General features: G+C 37.2%; 1 long non-coding RNA gene across 1 annotated transcript; it reads left to right on the top strand.

The window, feature by feature from the left end:
- Nucleotides 1-4868: 4868 nt before the first annotated feature.
- Nucleotides 4869-19409, top strand: LOC115186366 (uncharacterized). The gene is made up of 3 exons (XR_003875713.1): nt 4869-5029; nt 17799-17903; nt 19393-19409. It is a non-coding gene; the product is annotated as an uncharacterized LOC115186366 (long non-coding RNA).
- The last annotated feature ends 26 nt before the right edge of the window (nt 19410-19435 follow it).

Raw genomic sequence — 19435 nt, 5'->3', positions numbered from 1 at the left:
TAAAAATACACTATATATGGACACCCCTTCAAATTAGTGGATTCGGCTATTTCAGACACACCCGTTGCTGACAGGTGTATAAAATCGAGCACGAGGCCATGCAATCTCCATAGACAAACATTGGCATTAGAAAGGCCCTACTGAAGAGCTCAGTGACATTCAACGTGGCACCGTCATAGGATGCCACCTTTCCAACAAGTCAGTTCATCACATTCCTGCCCTGCTAGAGCTGCCCCGGTCAACTGTAACTGCTGTTATTGTGAAATGGAAATGTCTTGGAGCAACAACATCTCAGCCACGAAGTGGTAGGCCACACAAGCTCACAGAATGGGACCACAGAGTGCTGAAACGGATAAATCATCTGTCCTCGGTTGCAACACTCCCTACCGAGTTCCAAACTGCCTCTGGAAGCAACGTCAGCACAAACACTGTTCATTGGGAGATTCATGGAATGGGTTTCCATGGCCTGCAGCCGCCACTATGTAAATGTATTAAACTGGGATAGAGGATCACTCTGTAAATGTATTAAACTGGGATAGAGGATCACTCTGTAAATGTATTAAACTGGGATAGAGGTTCACTCTGTAAATGTATTAAACTGTGATAGAGGTTCACTCTGTAAATGTATTAAACTGGGATAGAAGATCACTCTGTAAATGTATTAAACTGTGATAGAGGATCACTCTGTAAATGTATTAAACTGTGATAGAGGCTCACTATGTAAATGTATTAAACTGTGATAGAGGATCACTCTGTAAATGTATTAAACTGGGATAGAGGATCACTCTGTAAATGTATTAAACTGTGATAGAGGTTCACTATGTAAATGATTAAACTGTGATAGAGGTTCACTCTGTAAATGTATTAAACTGTGATAGGGATAGAGGATCACTCTGAAAAATGTATTAAACTGTGATAGAGGTTCACTCTGTAAATGTATTAAACTGTGATAGAGGATCACTCTGTAAATGTATTAAACTGTGATAGAGGATCACTCTGTAAATGTATTAAACTGGGATAATCACTCTGTAAATGTATTAAACTGGGATAGAGGATCACTCTGTACATGTATTAAACTGTGATAGAGGATCACTCTGTAAATGTATTAAACTGTGATAGAGGTTCACTCTGTAAATGTATTAAACTGGGATAGAGGATCACTCTGTAAATGTATTAAACTGTGATAGAGGTTCACTCTGTAAATGTATTAAACTGTGATAGAGGTTCACTCTGTAAATGTATTAAACTGTGATAGAGGATCACTCTGTACATGTATTAAACTGTGATAGAGGTTCACTCTGTAAATGTATTAAACTGTGATAGGGATAGAGGAGAGGACTACTTTTGTAAATGTATTAAACTGAGATAGGGATAAAGGATCTGTCACGGCTGTCTGAAGAAGCGGACCAAGATGCAGCGTTTGTTTTCCACATATTTATTATAACTGTGAAACTGAAGGCAATACATAAATAAACTAAATATACAAAAAACAACAAACCGTGACGCAGAGAGGTAAACCCACTACTCAAAAGATAATCATCCACAAAACACAAGTGAAACAAACATCAACTAAATATGGCCTCCAATTAGAGACAACAACAACCAGCTGCCTCTAATTGGAGGTCATGCCAAAAAACCCAACCCAACCCAAATAGAAAACTAGAATAAACATAGAAATAGAAACATAGAACAAAACCAAAAACACCCCCTGTCACGCCCTGACCTACTCTACCATAGAAAATGACAACTTACTATGGTCAGGACGTGACAGGATCACTTTGTAAATGTATTAAACTGTTCATTTGACCAATTCCAGTCCCCTTCCTCCTGGGGATACTTTTTGAGAAGCTCTGTTCTGAGATACTCAGTTCTGGTGACCAAATGAAAGTACATTCTACTCCAGAATGTATCAAAATAAAATGATGCTGACACCATCTAAAATATAATTTCCACCTCTAGAAATGAGCCTAATAATATATTGGTAAAAATGTAAAATGATTTTAACATATTGGACCAACAAACCTGTATGGATGGTCTATTATCAGCTATTAGCAATAAGCATTATCACCTGCAACCCAACGGATGCAGCATAGTGGCTATAAATACATAGGCTGAAGCATGGTGTTTGTCTATCTACATTATCACCTGTATCAACATGCAGCAGTGTCCACATTGTCTGATAAACACTCCTAACAACCCCACCACTAGGAGGTGTCCACATGGTCTGATAAACACTCCTCACAACCCCACCACTAGGAGGTGTCCACATGGTCTGATAAACACTCCTAACAACCCCACCACTAGGAGGTGTCCACATGGTCTGATAAACACTCCTAACAACCCCACCACTAGGAGGTGTCCACAGGGTCTGATAAACACTCCTAACAACCAGACCACTAGGAGGTGTCCACATGGTCTGATAAACACTCCTAACAACCCCACCACTAGGAGGTGTCCACATGGTCTGATACACACTCCTAACAACCCCACCACTAGGAGGTGTCCACATGGTCTGATACACACTCCTAATAACCCCACCACTAGGAGGTGTCCACATGGTCCTAAAGCACACCGTTGCATCATTTTGTATCACATTTCAGTGATTAAACTGGTCAGATTGCTTGCGATTAGAGTGTTGGGCCAATAACCGAAAGGACACTGGTTCAAATACCTGAGCTGGATGATGAATGTGTGAATTATCTTGTCATCTTTTTGGGTAACCACAATGGAACATCTTTAAGGACATAAACTGGCAGAACAGGTTTCAGCAAAGTATGGAGTCATTGTTTTCAGGAAGGTGTACCTATGGCGATAGGAGAGAGGAGGCAGACTAAGAGCAAGGGTAGCCACCTGAACTACTGCCCTACAAAGACAAACAGCAGTCTACACATACAGCCACCTGAACTACTGTCCTACAAAGACAAGGAGCAGTCTACACAAACAGCCACCTGAACTACTGCCCTAGAAAAGACAAACAGCATCTACACAAACAGTGAATCTGAAAAACATGGCCTTAAAGTTTGTTTTCTAGTCCATGCATATCAACCATGACCAATGATCTGACCTATGCCCACTAAAATACTGATACTACACTTGGTATGACCTTAAACAGCTGTCTGGGTAATGAACAAGCAAAGTGCACTATGTAGAAATCTAAATGTGTGGACTCAGCTTTCTTGTTGTTTTTCTGTTTGATGGAAACAGTTTGAGAGTTCCAACATTCCAACTGTATTTAATGGTGATATGTAGTTGTGTTGTCATGTTGTGAATGTTGTATTGTAGTAACCAACTGTATTTAATGGTGTTATGTAGTTGTGTTGTCATGTTGTGAATGTTGTATTGTAGTAACCCTCAACTGTATTTAATGGTGTTATGTAGTTGTGTTGTCATGTTGTGAATGTTGTGAATGTTGTATTGTAGTAACCAACTGTATTTAATGGTGTTATGTAGTTGTGTTGTCATGTTGTGAATGTTGTATTGTAGTAACCAACTGTATTTAAAGGTGTTATGTAGTTGTGTTGTCATGTTGTGAATGTTGTATTGTAGTAACCAACTGTATTTAATGGTGTTATGTAGTTGTGTTGTCATGTTGTGAATGTTGTATTGTAGTAACCAACTGTATTTAATGGTGTTATGTAGTTGTGTTGTCATGTGAATGTTGTATTGTATTAATTTTTCCAGTGACGGAGAGAGACACCAAACAAGACACAGAGACAGCAACAGAAGAATAGATTATGATGGAGAGAGACACCAAACAAGACACAGAGACAGCAACAGAAGAGTAGGATATGAAGGAGAGAGACACCAGACAAGACACAGAGACAGCAACAGAAGAATAGGATATGAAGGAGAGAGACACCAGACAAGACACAGAGACAGCAACAGAAAAATAGGATATGATGGAGAGACACCAGACAATACACAGAGACAGCAACAGATGACACAGAGAAAGTGATGGAGAGAGACACCAGACAAAACACAGAGAAAGTGATGGAGAGAGACACCAGACAATACACAGAGACAGCAACAGATGACACAGAGAAAGTGATGGAGAGAGACACCAGACAAAACACAGAGAAAGTGATGGAGAGAGACACCAGACAAGACACGGAGAAAGTGATGGAGAGAGACACCAGACAAGACACGGAGAAAGTGATGGAGAGAGGCAGAGGAGGGGAGAGCACACAGCAGACTGTATCAGTAAGCTGCTATAGGGATTCTAATTACTGCATTGTGTGTGTGTGTGTGAGAGAGAGAGTTTAGGTGTTGTAGGATTCTTTAATCAGTGTGGCTCATTGGACAGGTCAGAGTCTATGTTTGAAGTTGTGGAGTGTTTTTTGGCAATACACTTTAGATGTATTCAAGGATTTAGCTGTTGAAATTCTGTCCTTGACCCCCCTACTGGCTATGGGCTAAGCCACCAATGTCTTCAAATCCTAGGGGACAGAGGAGGTGCTACCCCTGGGGAGAGAGGAGCTGCTACCCCTGGGGAGAGAGTGGAGGTGCTACCCCTGGGGAGAGAGGAGCTGCTATCCCTGGGGTGAGAGGAGCTGCTACCCCTGGGGAGAGAGAGGAGCTGCTACCCCTGGGGAGAGAGAGGAGCTGCTACCCCTGGGGAGAGAGAGGAGTTGCTACCAGGAGAGACTGTGACCCTGCTCTATAAGAGCTTAACGATTGGTGATTGTTGGGGCATGTTTGACAGGAGCTTCAGTGATGAAGACTGCTGAACTTGCTGATGTTTCACAATATACCACGGCCATCTCAGTCACCAGGTCTCAACACAATAGAACACCACCATCAACAAAACACCAAATGATCAAATTTATTGTGGAAGAATGGTGTCACATCCCTCCAATAGACTTCCAGACAGTTGTAGAATGTATGCCAAGGCACATTGTAAGAGCTGTAAAGAGAGAGGGACTCGGAGAGAGAACAGGTAGAACCTGATATGTAAATGAGCAGAGCAAACGAAAGTAACTTTCAGCGACCGAATGATCATTCAGACTCTGTTTCTATTGAGAGATAAAAGGTAAGACGACGATTGTTATGTGTATTAATATAGTTGATGATATTGTTATGTGTATTCATATAGTTGATGATATTGTTATGTGTATTAATATAGTTGATGATATTGTTATGTTTATTCATATAGTTGATGATATTGTTATGTGTATTCATATAGTTGATGATATTGTTATGTGTATTCATATAGTTGATGATATTGTTATGTGTATTAATATAGTTGATGATGTGTATTAATATAGTTGATGGTATTGTTGTGTGTATTCATATAGTTGATGGTATTGTTGTGTGTATTCATATAGTTGATGATATTGTTATGTGTATTCATATAGTTGATGATATTGTTATGTGTATTCATATAGTTGATGATATTGTTATGTGTATTCATATAGTTGATGATATTATGTGTATTCATATAGTTGATGATATTGTTATGTGTATTCATATAGTTGATGATATTGTTATATGTATTAATATAGTTGATGATATTGTTATGTGTATTCATATAGTTGATGATATTGTTATGTGTATTAATATAGTTGGTGATATTGTTATGTGTATTCATATAGTTGATGATATTGTTGTGTGTATTCATATAGTTGATGATATTATGTGTATTCATATAGTTGATGATATTGTTATGTGTATTCATATAGTTGATGATATTGTTATGTGTATTCATATAGTTGATGATATTTTTGGTGGACAGTGTTATAATAGTCCTACTCTCCTTAAAATGTTTTTGATATAAATTAGATGCGTGGGGTGAATCAGTTCTGTGCCCATCTGTGTGCTCCAGGGTGATCACTCCTACACTATCTACAATCTAAAATGGTTCTTTGGCTGTCACCATAGGAGAACCCTTTGTAGAACCCTTTATTTGGTACTAGGTTAGAACCCTTCTGGGTTCCGTGAAGAACCCTTTCCACAGAGGGTTCTACATGGAAGCCAGAAGGGTTCTACCTGGAACCCAAAAGCGTTCTCCTACGGGGACGGCCGGAGGACCCGTTTGGAACCCTTTATTCTAAGAGTGTACTGTATCATAGGTCTATAGACTTGTCTTCTCAAAACAGGCTTAAAAAACAACAAGCAACAAACAAACATGTTCTCTTTATAATCTACAGTTAACTCTTTTCACTCAGGAAGGTATGTTGTGTGAAAGAGAGACAAATAAATATTGTTCGAGAGCCTAACAACAACTTACCCTTCCTCAAAACAGTTTGTGTGTATTCATTAGTGTCCACCGTAGCAAAACGTTTGGCAACAGAAACCGTTTAGGTCACATTGTACAGCGTTCAGAGTAAACGGTTTATGTTTTATTTAACATCTTAAAACTGTTGGCTGTGGAGTAAACTGATGAATACAACCCAGGTTGTCGCCTACGACTCGGCATGTTGATACCTGCCTCTTGCTGAAACCTGAACGTAGCCTGAGGGGTATACTATGATACAGGCTTGATATACTGGTTTTCTAAAGCTAGACAGCTTCAGTTAGCTGCACATTCCAGCTCAGACCTCACCCATCAGAATATACACAACAGAACAGAAAAAAATCGCAATGAAGTTTCAAGTGAATCCTTTAATCCTCTACATTTCATATGATAATGTAATTGTATTATAGTTCCTCTATAGTGCAGTGATCCTCGCTATATGAGCCACTTCACAATTCCAACCAAGTGACCCAATTGGTGCCAATGGCGCGATGCGTAGGTTGTTGGCCTTTTACATGTGCGACCTGGGTTCGCTTCCCTGCCCAGCTGTTTGCTACATTGGTGTCAAAAGTGGTATGGTGTCTGTGAGGCCATCAGAAGTGGTATGGTGTCTGTGAGGCCATCAGAAGTGGTATGGTGTCTGTGAGGTCATCAGATGTGTACTTCTACATTTAACATTTCATATGATAATGTAATGGTATCATAGTTCCACTATAGTGTAGTGATCCTCTACATTTCATATGATAATGTAATGGTATCATAGTCCCTCTATAATGTAGTGATCCTCTACATTTCATATGATAATGTAATGGTATCATAGTCCCTCTATAATGTAGTGATCCTCTACATTTCATATGATAATGTAATTGTATTATAGTTCCTCTATAGTGCAGTGATCCTCGCTATATGAGCCACTTCACAATTCCAACCAAGTGACCCAATTGGTGCCAATGGCGCGATGCGTAGGTTGTTGGCCTTTTACATGTGCGACCTGGGTTCACTTCCCTGCCCAGCTGTTTGCTACATTGGTGTCAGAAGTGGTATGGTGTCTGTGAGGTCATCAGAATGGAACGGATGTGTGAGGGGTCTGAGTAGTCGAAGCACAGGAATTGCTTTTATAGGGGGCAGTGTGAGCAAGGTTACAATTCCCATTGCAGCTATAGGGATAACCCTATTGATACTGATACTGGGTTAACACTATTAATACTGATACTGGGTTAACACTATTGATACTGATACTGGGTTAACACTATTAATACTGATACTGGGTTAACACTATTAATACTGATACTGGGTTAACCCTATTGATACTGATACTGGGTTAACACTATTGATACTGATACTGGGTTAACACTATTAATACTGATACTGGGTTAACACTATTGATACTGATACTGGGTTAACCCTATTAATACTGATACTGGGTTAACCCTATTGATACTGATACTGGGTTAACACTATTGATACTGATACTGGGTTAACCCTATTGATACTGATACTGGGTTAACACTATTGATACTGATACTGGGTTAACACTATTGATACTGATACTGGGTTAACACTATTGATATTGATACTGGGTTAACCCTATTAATACTGATACTGGGTTAACACTATTGATACTGATACTGGGTTAACACTATTGATACTGATACTGGGTTAACACTATTGATACTGATACTGGGTTAACACTATTAATACTGATACTGGGTTAACCCTATTAATACTGATACTGGGTTAACCCTATTAATACTGATACTGGGTTAACCCTATTAATACTGATACTGGGTTAACACTATTGATACTGATACTGGGTTAACACTATTGATACTGATACTGGGTTAACACTATTGATACTGATACTGGGTTAACACTATTAATACTGATACTGGGTTAACCCTATTAATACTGATACTGGGTTAACCCTATTAATACTGATACTGGGTTAACCCTATTGATACTGATACTGGGTTAACACTATTGATACTGGGTTAACACTATTGATACTGGGTTAACACTATTAATACTGATACTGGGTTAACACTATTGATACTGATACTGGGTTAACACTATTGATACTGATACTGGGTTAACCCTATTGATACTGATACTGGGTTAACCCTATTGATACTGATACTGGGTTAACACTATTGATACTGATACTGGGTTAACCCTATTGATACTGAAACTGGGTTAACCCTATTGATACTGATACTGGGTTAACCCTATTGATACTGATACTGGGTTAACCCTATTAATACTGATACTGGGTTAACACTATTGATACTGATACTGGGTTAACCCTATTGATACTGATACTGGGTTAACACTATTAATACTGATACTGGGTTAACACTATTGATACTGATACTGGGTTAACCCTATTAATACTGATACTGGGTTAACACTATTAATACTGATACTGGGTTAACCCTATTAATACTGATACTGGGTTAACACTATTGATACTGATACTGGGTTAACCCTATTAATACTGATACTGGGTTAACCCTATTAATACTGATACTGGGTTAACACTATTGATACTGATACTGGGTTAACCCTATTGATACTGATACTGGGTTAACACTATTTATACTGATACTGGGTTAACCCTATTAATACTGATACTGGGTTAACACTATTAATACTGATACTGGGTTAACACTATTAATACTGATACTGGGTTAACACTATTGATACTGATACTGGGTTAACCCTATTGATACTGATACTGGGTTAACACTATTGATACTGATACTGGGTTAACACTATTTATACTGATACTGGGTTAACCCTATTAATACTGATACTGGGTTAACACTATTTATACTGATACTGGGTTAACACTATTAATACTGATACTGGGTTAACACTATTGATACTGATACTGGGTTAACCCTATTGATACTGATACTGGGTTAACACTATACTGATACTGGATTAACACTATTGATACTGATACTGGGTTAACCCTATTAATACTGATACTGGGTTAACACTATTAATACTGATACTGGGTTAACACTATTAATACTGATACTGGGTTAACACTATTGATACTGATACTGGGTTAACTGTCACGTCCTGGCCAGTATATAAGGTTAATTGTTTTGTAGTTTGGTCAGGGCGTGACAGAGGGTATTTGTTTTGTGGTTCAGGGTGGTGTGTTTGGTTTAAGGGTGTTTGTTTTAGTAATTCCGGGTGTTGGTTTATGTTTAGGTATTTCTATGTGGAGTCTAGTATGTCTGTTTCTATGTCTGGTGAATTGATGTTGGGACTCTCAGTTGAAGGCAGGTGTTTTCTATCTGCCTTTGATTGAGAGTCTCATAAATGAGGGTGTGTTTGTGTTTGTGTTTTGTGGGTGATTGTTCTGTGTTCAGCCCTAGGCTTTGCCAGACTGTTAGTTGTTCGTTTGTTCTAGTGGTTTTGTTATTTTGTATTCAGTGGTTTTGTAAGTGAATAAATCTAAATATGAGCATACACGTACCTGCTGCATTTTGGTCCTCATTCACCAACGACAACCGTGACATTAACCCTATTGATACTGATACTGGGTAAACACTATTGATACTGATACTGGGTTAACACTATTTATACTGATACTGGGTTAACCCTATTAATACTGATACTGGGTTAACACTATTTATACTGATACTGGGTTAACACTATTAATACTGATACTGGGTTAACACTATTGATACTGATACTGGGTTAACCCTATTGATACTGATACTGGGTTAACACTATACTGATACTGGATTAACACTATTAATACTGATACTGGGTTAACACTATTTATACTGATACTGGGTTAACACTATTAATACTGATACTGGGTTAACACTATTAATACTGATACTGGGTTAACACTATTGATACTGATACTGGGTTAACACTATTAATACTGATACTGGGTTAACCCTATTAATACTGATACTGGGTTAACACTATTAATACTGATACTGGGTTAACCCTATTAATACTGATACTGGGTTAACACTATTGATACTGATACTGGGTTAACACTATTAATACTGATACTGGGTTAACCCTATTGATACTGATACTGGGTTAACCCTATTGATACTGATACTGGGTTAACACTATTAATACTGATACTGGGTTAACCCTATTGATACTGATACTGGGTTAACCCTATTGATACTGATACTGGGTTAACACTATTAATACTGATACTGGGTTAACCCTATTGATACTGATACTGGGTTAACACTATTAATACTGATACTGGGTTAACCCTATTAACACTGATACTGTGTTAACACTATTAATACTGATACTGGGTTAACACTATTAATACTGATACTGGTTTAACACTATTAATACTGATACTGGGTTAACCCTATTGATACTGATACTGGGTTAACACTATTGATACTGATACTGGGTTAACCCTATTAATACTGATACTGGGTTAACCCTATTGATACTGGGTTAACACTATTAATACTGATACTGGGTTAACCCTATTAATACTTATACTGGGTTAACCCTATTGATACTGATACTGGGTTAACACTATTAACACTGATACTGGGTTAACACTATTAATACTGATACTGGGTTAACCCTATTAACACTGATACTGGGTTAACACTATTAATACTGATACTGGGTTAACACTATTGATACTGATACTGGGTTAACCCTATTGATACTGATACTGGGTTAACCCTATTGATACTGATACTGGGTTAACCCTATTGATACTGATACTGGGTTAACCCTATTGATACTGATACTGGGTTAACCCTATTGATACTGATACTGGGTTAACCCTATTGATACTGATACTGGGTTAACCCTATTGATACTGATTACTTGGGTTAACACTATTGATACTGATACTGGGTTAACACTATTAACACTGATACTGGGTTAACACTATTAATACTGATACTGGGTTAACACTATTAATACTGATACTGGGTTAACACTATTAATACTGATACTGGGTTAACACTATTGATACTGATACTGGGTTAACACTATTGATACTGATACTGGGTTAACACTATTAATACTGATACTGGGTTAACACTAGTAATACTGATACTGGGTTAACACTATTGATACTGATACTGGGTTAACCCTATTAATACTGATACTGGGTTAACCCTATTGATACTGATACTGGGTTAACACTATTGATACTGATACTGGGTTAACCCTATTGATACTGATACTGGGTTAACACTATTGATACTGATACTGGGTTAACACTATTGATACTGATACTGGGTTAACACTATTGATATTGATACTGGGTTAACCCTATTAATACTGATACTGGGTTAACACTATTGATACTGATACTGGGTTAACACTATTGATACTGATACTGGGTTAACACTATTGATACTGATACTGGGTTAACACTATTAATACTGATACTGGGTTAACCCTATTAATACTGATACTGGGTTAACCCTATTAATACTGATACTGGGTTAACCCTATTAATACTGATACTGGGTTAACACTATTGATACTGATACTGGGTTAACACTATTGATACTGATACTGGGTTAACACTATTGATACTGATACTGGGTTAACACTATTAATACTGATACTGGGTTAACCCTATTAATACTGATACTGGGTTAACCCTATTAATACTGATACTGGGTTAACCCTATTGATACTGATACTGGGTTAACACTATTGATACTGGGTTAACACTATTGATACTGGGTTAACACTATTAATACTGATACTGGGTTAACACTATTGATACTGATACTGGGTTAACACTATTGATACTGATACTGGGTTAACCCTATTGATACTGATACTGGGTTAACCCTATTGATACTGATACTGGGTTAACACTATTGATACTGATACTGGGTTAACCCTATTGATACTGAAACTGGGTTAACCCTATTGATACTGATACTGGGTTAACCCTATTGATACTGATACTGGGTTAACCCTATTAATACTGATACTGGGTTAACACTATTGATACTGATACTGGGTTAACCCTATTGATACTGATACTGGGTTAACACTATTAATACTGATACTGGGTTAACACTATTGATACTGATACTGGGTTAACCCTATTAATACTGATACTGGGTTAACACTATTAATACTGATACTGGGTTAACCCTATTAATACTGATACTGGGTTAACACTATTGATACTGATACTGGGTTAACCCTATTAATACTGATACTGGGTTAACCCTATTAATACTGATACTGGGTTAACACTATTGATACTGATACTGGGTTAACCCTATTGATACTGATACTGGGTTAACACTATTTATACTGATACTGGGTTAACCCTATTAATACTGATACTGGGTTAACACTATTAATACTGATACTGGGTTAACACTATTAATACTGATACTGGGTTAACACTATTGATACTGATACTGGGTTAACCCTATTGATACTGATACTGGGTTAACACTATTGATACTGATACTGGGTTAACACTATTTATACTGATACTGGGTTAACCCTATTAATACTGATACTGGGTTAACACTATTTATACTGATACTGGGTTAACACTATTAATACTGATACTGGGTTAACACTATTGATACTGATACTGGGTTAACCCTATTGATACTGATACTGGGTTAACACTATACTGATACTGGATTAACACTATTGATACTGATACTGGGTTAACACTATTTATACTGATACTGGGTTAACACTATTAATACTGATACTGGGTTAACACTATTAATACTGATACTGGGTTAACACTATTGATACTGATACTGGGTTAACACTATTAATACTGATACTGGGTTAACCCTATTAATACTGATACTGGGTTAACACTATTAATACTGATACTGGGTTAACCCTATTAATACTGATACTGGGTTAACACTATTGATACTGATACTGGGTTAACACTATTAATACTGATACTGGGTTAACCCTATTGATACTGATACTGGGTTAACCCTATTGATACTGATACTGGGTTAACACTATTAATACTGATACTGGGTTAACCCTATTGATACTGATACTGGGTTAACCCTATTGATACTGATACTGGGTTAACACTATTAATACTGATACTGGGTTAACCCTATTGATACTGATACTGGGTTAACACTATTAATACTGATACTGGGTTAACCCTATTAACACTGATACTGTGTTAACACTATTAATACTGATACTGGGTTAACACTATTAATACTGATACTGGTTTAACACTATTAATACTGATACTGGGTTAACCCTATTGATACTGATACTGGGTTAACACTATTGATACTGATACTGGGTTAACCCTATTAATACTGATACTGGGTTAACCCTATTGATACTGGGTTAACACTATTAATACTGATACTGGGTTAACCCTATTAATACTGATACTGGGTTAACCCTATTGATACTGATACTGGGTTAACACTATTAACACTGATACTGGGTTAACACTATTAATACTGATACTGGGTTAACCCTATTAACACTGATACTGGGTTAACACTATTAATACTGATACTGGGTTAACACTATTGATACTGATACTGGGTTAACCCTATTGATACTGATACTGGGTTAACCCTATTGATACTGATACTGGGTTAACCCTATTGATACTGATACTGGGTTAACCCTATTGATACTGATACTGGGTTAACCCTATTGATACTGATACTGGGTTAACACTATTGATACTGATACTGGGTTAACACTATTAACACTGATACTGGGTTAACACTATTAATACTGATACTGGGTTAACACTATTAATACTGATACTGGGTTAACACTATTAATACTGATACTGGGTTAACACTATTGATACTGATACTGGGTTAACACTATTGATACTGATACTGGGTTAACACTATTAATACTGATACTGGGTTAACACTAGTAATACTGATACTGGGTTAACCCTATTGATACTGATACTGGGTTAACCCTACTGATACTGATACTGGGTTAACCCTATTGATACTGATACTGGGTTAACCCTACTGATACTGATACTGGGTTAACACTATTTATACTGATACTGGGTTAACACTACTGATACTGATACTGGGTTAACCCTACTGATACTGATACTGGGTTAACACTATTTATACTGATACTGGGTTAACCCTACTGATACTGATACTGGGTTAACACTATTTATACTGATACTGGGTTAACACTATTGATACTGATACTGGGTTAACACTATTAACACTGATACTGGGTTAACCCTACTGATACTGATACTGGGTTAACACTATTTATACTGATACTGGGTTAACACTATTGATACTGATACTGGGTTAACACTATTAATACTGATACTGGGTTAACACTATTGATACTGATACTGGGTCAACACTATTGATACTGATACTGGGTTAACACTATAGATACTGATACTTGGTTAACCCTGTTTATACTGATACTGGGTTAACACTATTAATACTGATACTGGGTTAACACTATTAATACTGATACTGGGTTAACACTATTGATACTGATACTGGGTTAACCCTATTGATACTGATACTGGGTTAACCCTATTTATACTGATACTGGGTTAACACTATTAACACTGATACTGGGTTAACCCTATTGATACTGATACTGGGTTAACACTATTAACACTGATACTGGGTTAACCCTATTGATACTGATACTGGGTTAACACTATTAACACTGATACTGGGTTAACCCTATTGATACTGATACTGGGTTAACCCTATTAATACTGATACTGGGTTAACACTATTAATACTGATACTGGGTTAACCCTATTGATACTGATACTGGGTTAACACTATTGATACTGATACTGTGTTAACACTATTGATACTGATACTGGGTTAACCCTATTGATACTGATACTGGGTTAACCCTATTAATACTGATACTGGGTTAACCCTATTGATACTGATACTGGGTTAACCCTATTGATACTGATACTGGGTTAACCCTATTGATACTGATACTGTGTTAACACTATTGATACTGATTCTGGGTTAACCCTATTGATACTGATACTGGGTTAACCCTATTAATAATGATACTGGGTTAACACTAGTAATACTGATACTGGGTTAACCCTATTAATACTGATACTGGGTTAACCCTATTGATACTGATACTGGGTTAACCCTATTGATACTGATACTGGGTTAACCCTATTGATACTGATACTGGGTTAACCCTATTGATACTGATACTGGGTTAACCCTATTATACTGATACTGGGTTAACCCTATTGATACTGATACTGGGTTAACCCTATTGATACTGATACTGGGTTAACCCTATTGATACTGATACTGGGTTAACCCTATTGATACTGATACTGGGTTAACCCTATTGATACTGATACTGGGTTAACCCTATTGATACTGATACTGGGTTAACCCTATTGATACTGATACTGGGTTAACCCTATTGATACTGATACTGGGTTAACACTATTGATACTGATACTGGTTAACCCTATTGATACTGATACTGGGTTAACACTATTGATACTGATACTGGGTTAACACTATTGATACTGATACTGGGTTAACACTATTGATACTGATACTGGGTTAACCCTATTGATACTGATACTGGGTTAACACTATTTATACTGATACTGGGTTAACACTATTGATACTGATACTGGGTTAACACTATTGATACTGATACTGGGTTAACACTATTGATACTGATACTGGGTTAACACTATTGATACTGATACTGGGTTAACACATATTAATACTGATACTGGGTTAACCCTATTGATACTGATACTGGGTTAACACTATTGATACTGATACTGGGTTAACCCTATTGATACTGATACTGGGTTAACCCTATTGATACTGATACTGGGTTAACACTATTAATACTGATACTGGGTTAACCCTATTGATACTGATACTGGGTTAACCCTATTGATACTGATACTGGGTTAACCCCTATTAATACTGATACTGGGTTAACACTATTAATACTGATACTGAGGTAACCTATTGATACTGATACTGGGTTACACCATTGATACTGATACTGGGTTAACCCTATTGATACTGATACTGGGTTAACCCTATTGATACTGATACTGGGTTAACACTATTAATACTGATACTGGGTTAACCCTATTGATACTGATACTGGGTTAACCCTATTGATACTGATACTGGGTTAACCCTATTGATACTGATACTGGGTTAACCCTATTAATACTGATACTGGGTTAACCCTACTTGGGGCGGCAGGTAGCTGCGCTCCAACGCTCTAGTGGTTAGTTAGAGCGTTGGATTGGTAACCGAAAGGCTGCAAGATCAAATCCCTGAGCTGACAAGGTAAAAATCAGTTGTTTACCCCTGAACAAGGCAGTTAACCCACTGTTCCTAAGCCATCATTGAAAATAAGAATTTGTTCTTAACTGACTTGCCTAGTAAAATAAATAAATAAATAAATACTGGTTTAACCCTATTTGTGCGATGGATCGGGTGTTTTCCTTGTTCACCAGCGACCTGGGTTCACTGCCCTGCACCACTGTTTGCTACAATATTAATATCATAGACTATCTGTTAAACGAAGAGACACCACAATATGAGTGAAAGGATTTTAGGATAATATCAGTGAGTGTTGATTTAGAGTTGTGTTCTGGGTTCGTCCTTGTAGCTGCCTTTATCAACAGGGTGAATTGTAACAAATGACATCAGAGTTGGGAGATAACCAGGTCCCAGTTTAAATCACCATGACAACCATTTCATTATTTCTCCAGAACAGCAAGGGAATCTAGAGACTCAACCTTTGTAGAATCACAATCACCTTTATTCACCAAGTACATTTGCACGTACATATGTAGGATCTTAATTTGAGCCAGTTTACTACAGCAGGAAAATATTCCTGCAGCAACAGAAAATGTGAATTATTATGTGAATTATAATTAATGGACATTTTTGTAGGGGTTACTACATTTTTCGTAAGGAAAACTCAAGTCTGAAATTTCTAAGTGGAAATTACAAACTTCAGAAGCTTTTTTAAACCTCAAATACACTACAAGTTTTACATTTCCTGCATTGCTGGAAAGTTATTCTGCAGTGGGGGGTGATCAAATTAAGATCCTACATCTGTACACATAATTGTACATGGGGATATGTATGGGGGTCTATAACATCCAATCACAGAGGTTTACATCAGCTGACAGTTGCAATGTTATTGCTAATAACTCAAACTGCCCTTTTCAGATAAAGACATAAACTTTGTACAGATGTAGGATCTTAATTTGATCACCCTGTTGCAGAAAAACTAAACTTGTAGTGTATTTGAGTGTAATTAAACTTTAGAAAAGGTTTCTGAAGATGATAAATTCCACTTTTCCATTTTAAAACTGTTCATTAATTACAATCCACACAATAATTCAAATGTCCTCTTTCTGCAGGATTATTTTCCTGGTGTAGCAAACTGGCTCAAATTAAGATCCAACATCTGCAGCAATACACCCCTCCTCTAATGTATATGGCTCTATTGAGATTCACTTTTGACCACTTGACATCTTGTATTTACTGTTGTTTAGGCTGGTTGAATGAGTTGCCTGTGAAAGCTGCTTCATCTGCAAGAAAACAGGCGGCTGCACCAGTGACTGTCAGAAGTTTTGTGATTTCCTCATATGAACGTGAAAGTAAGTGTGTAGTCTACGCAGTTACAAAAATGGCTCTTGAAACTGTGGCACATATTTCTCGGTAACATTGAATAAATGTGTTGGTATGTAGGAAAGACGGGCAGACTCTCGTACTGTTGGTCTAGACTACCTACAAACTATTATAAGGCTATGATCACTTATCATGCTGACAAACCTGATGGTCTCTGTGAACTGATCTGAACAGGTTTAGACTGGTCATCTATGATATGTAGGTTATATACAGTACATTCTCTGTCCTGCTACTGGTAGGACTATAACATTATGTTGATCTGAACAGGTTTAGACTGGTCATCTATGATATGTAGGTTATATACAGTACATTCTCTGTCCTGCTACTGGTAGGACTATAACATTATGTTGATCTGAACAGGTTTAGACTGGTCATCTATGATATGTAGGCTATAGCCGAGGTATAGACCTTGATCTGCATATCACTAACAAACTGCTATTATACATTATAACCTAGTCTACTTTACATAATATAACAACTCTCACTTGATGCAAAAAAAAACTTTCTGAATGGATCAACAATTTCCCCCTCAGATCAATCATGTCTGTTTTAGCCCTTCTGTCTACATTCTCAGATACTTTTAGAAAAGAACAGATTGAAAGACAATAAATAGTCTACTGTTATTGAATACAAATACGTGTGAGACATGGCCTTGTGTTGCTGTACTGTCTATAACTACCTTAACAAACAGGGACTTATTATTATTAATATTATTATTATTATTATTGTTGTTAAAATTATTATTATTATTATTATTATTATTGTTGTTGTTCTGTCTATAACTACCTTAACAAACAGTGACTTATTATTATTATTGACAGTTACCATGGAGATTAAATGTCACAACTACATATTAATGTGATTGCTTTAAATCACCTGACTGTTTCTATGTCTGTTAGTAAATGTTTTATTTCTCAAGGAGATAATGAATACATGAGAACAATTGGCAATCAATAATTAGTTGTCACTGTGTTGACCACAACCAACATGCTGGATCTCTGTTTAGTTGTCACTGTGTTAACCACAACCAACATGTTGGATCTCTGTTTAGTTGTCACTGTGTTGACCACAACCAACATGCTGGATCTCTGTTTAGTTGTCACTGTGTTGACCACAACCAACATGTTGGATCTCTGTTTAGTTGTCACTGTGTTAACCACAACCAACATGCTGGATCTCTGTTTAGTTGTCACTGTGTTGACCACAACCAACATGTTGGATCTCTGTTTAGTTGTTACTGTGTTAACCACAACCAACATGCTGGATCTCTGTTTAGTTGTCACTGTGTTAACCACAACCAACATGCTGGATCTCTGTTTAGTTGTCACTGTGTTAACCACAACCAACATGCTGGATCTCTGTTTAGGGGACACTGTGTTGACCACAACCAACATGCTGGATCTCTGTTTAGGGGACACTGTGTTGACCACAACCAACATGCTGGATCTCTGTTTACAGGGGTCAGTGCTCTAAAATGAGTCTCTCTGGGGAGAGAGAGGAG

This window comes from Salmo trutta, unplaced genomic scaffold, assembly GCF_901001165.1.
Source record: "Salmo trutta unplaced genomic scaffold, fSalTru1.1, whole genome shotgun sequence".
NCBI classification, from domain to species: domain Eukaryota; kingdom Metazoa; phylum Chordata; class Actinopteri; order Salmoniformes; family Salmonidae; genus Salmo; species Salmo trutta.
The sequence above is the reverse complement of the archived record's forward strand: the minus strand, read 5'-3'. Positions and strand labels throughout refer to the sequence as shown.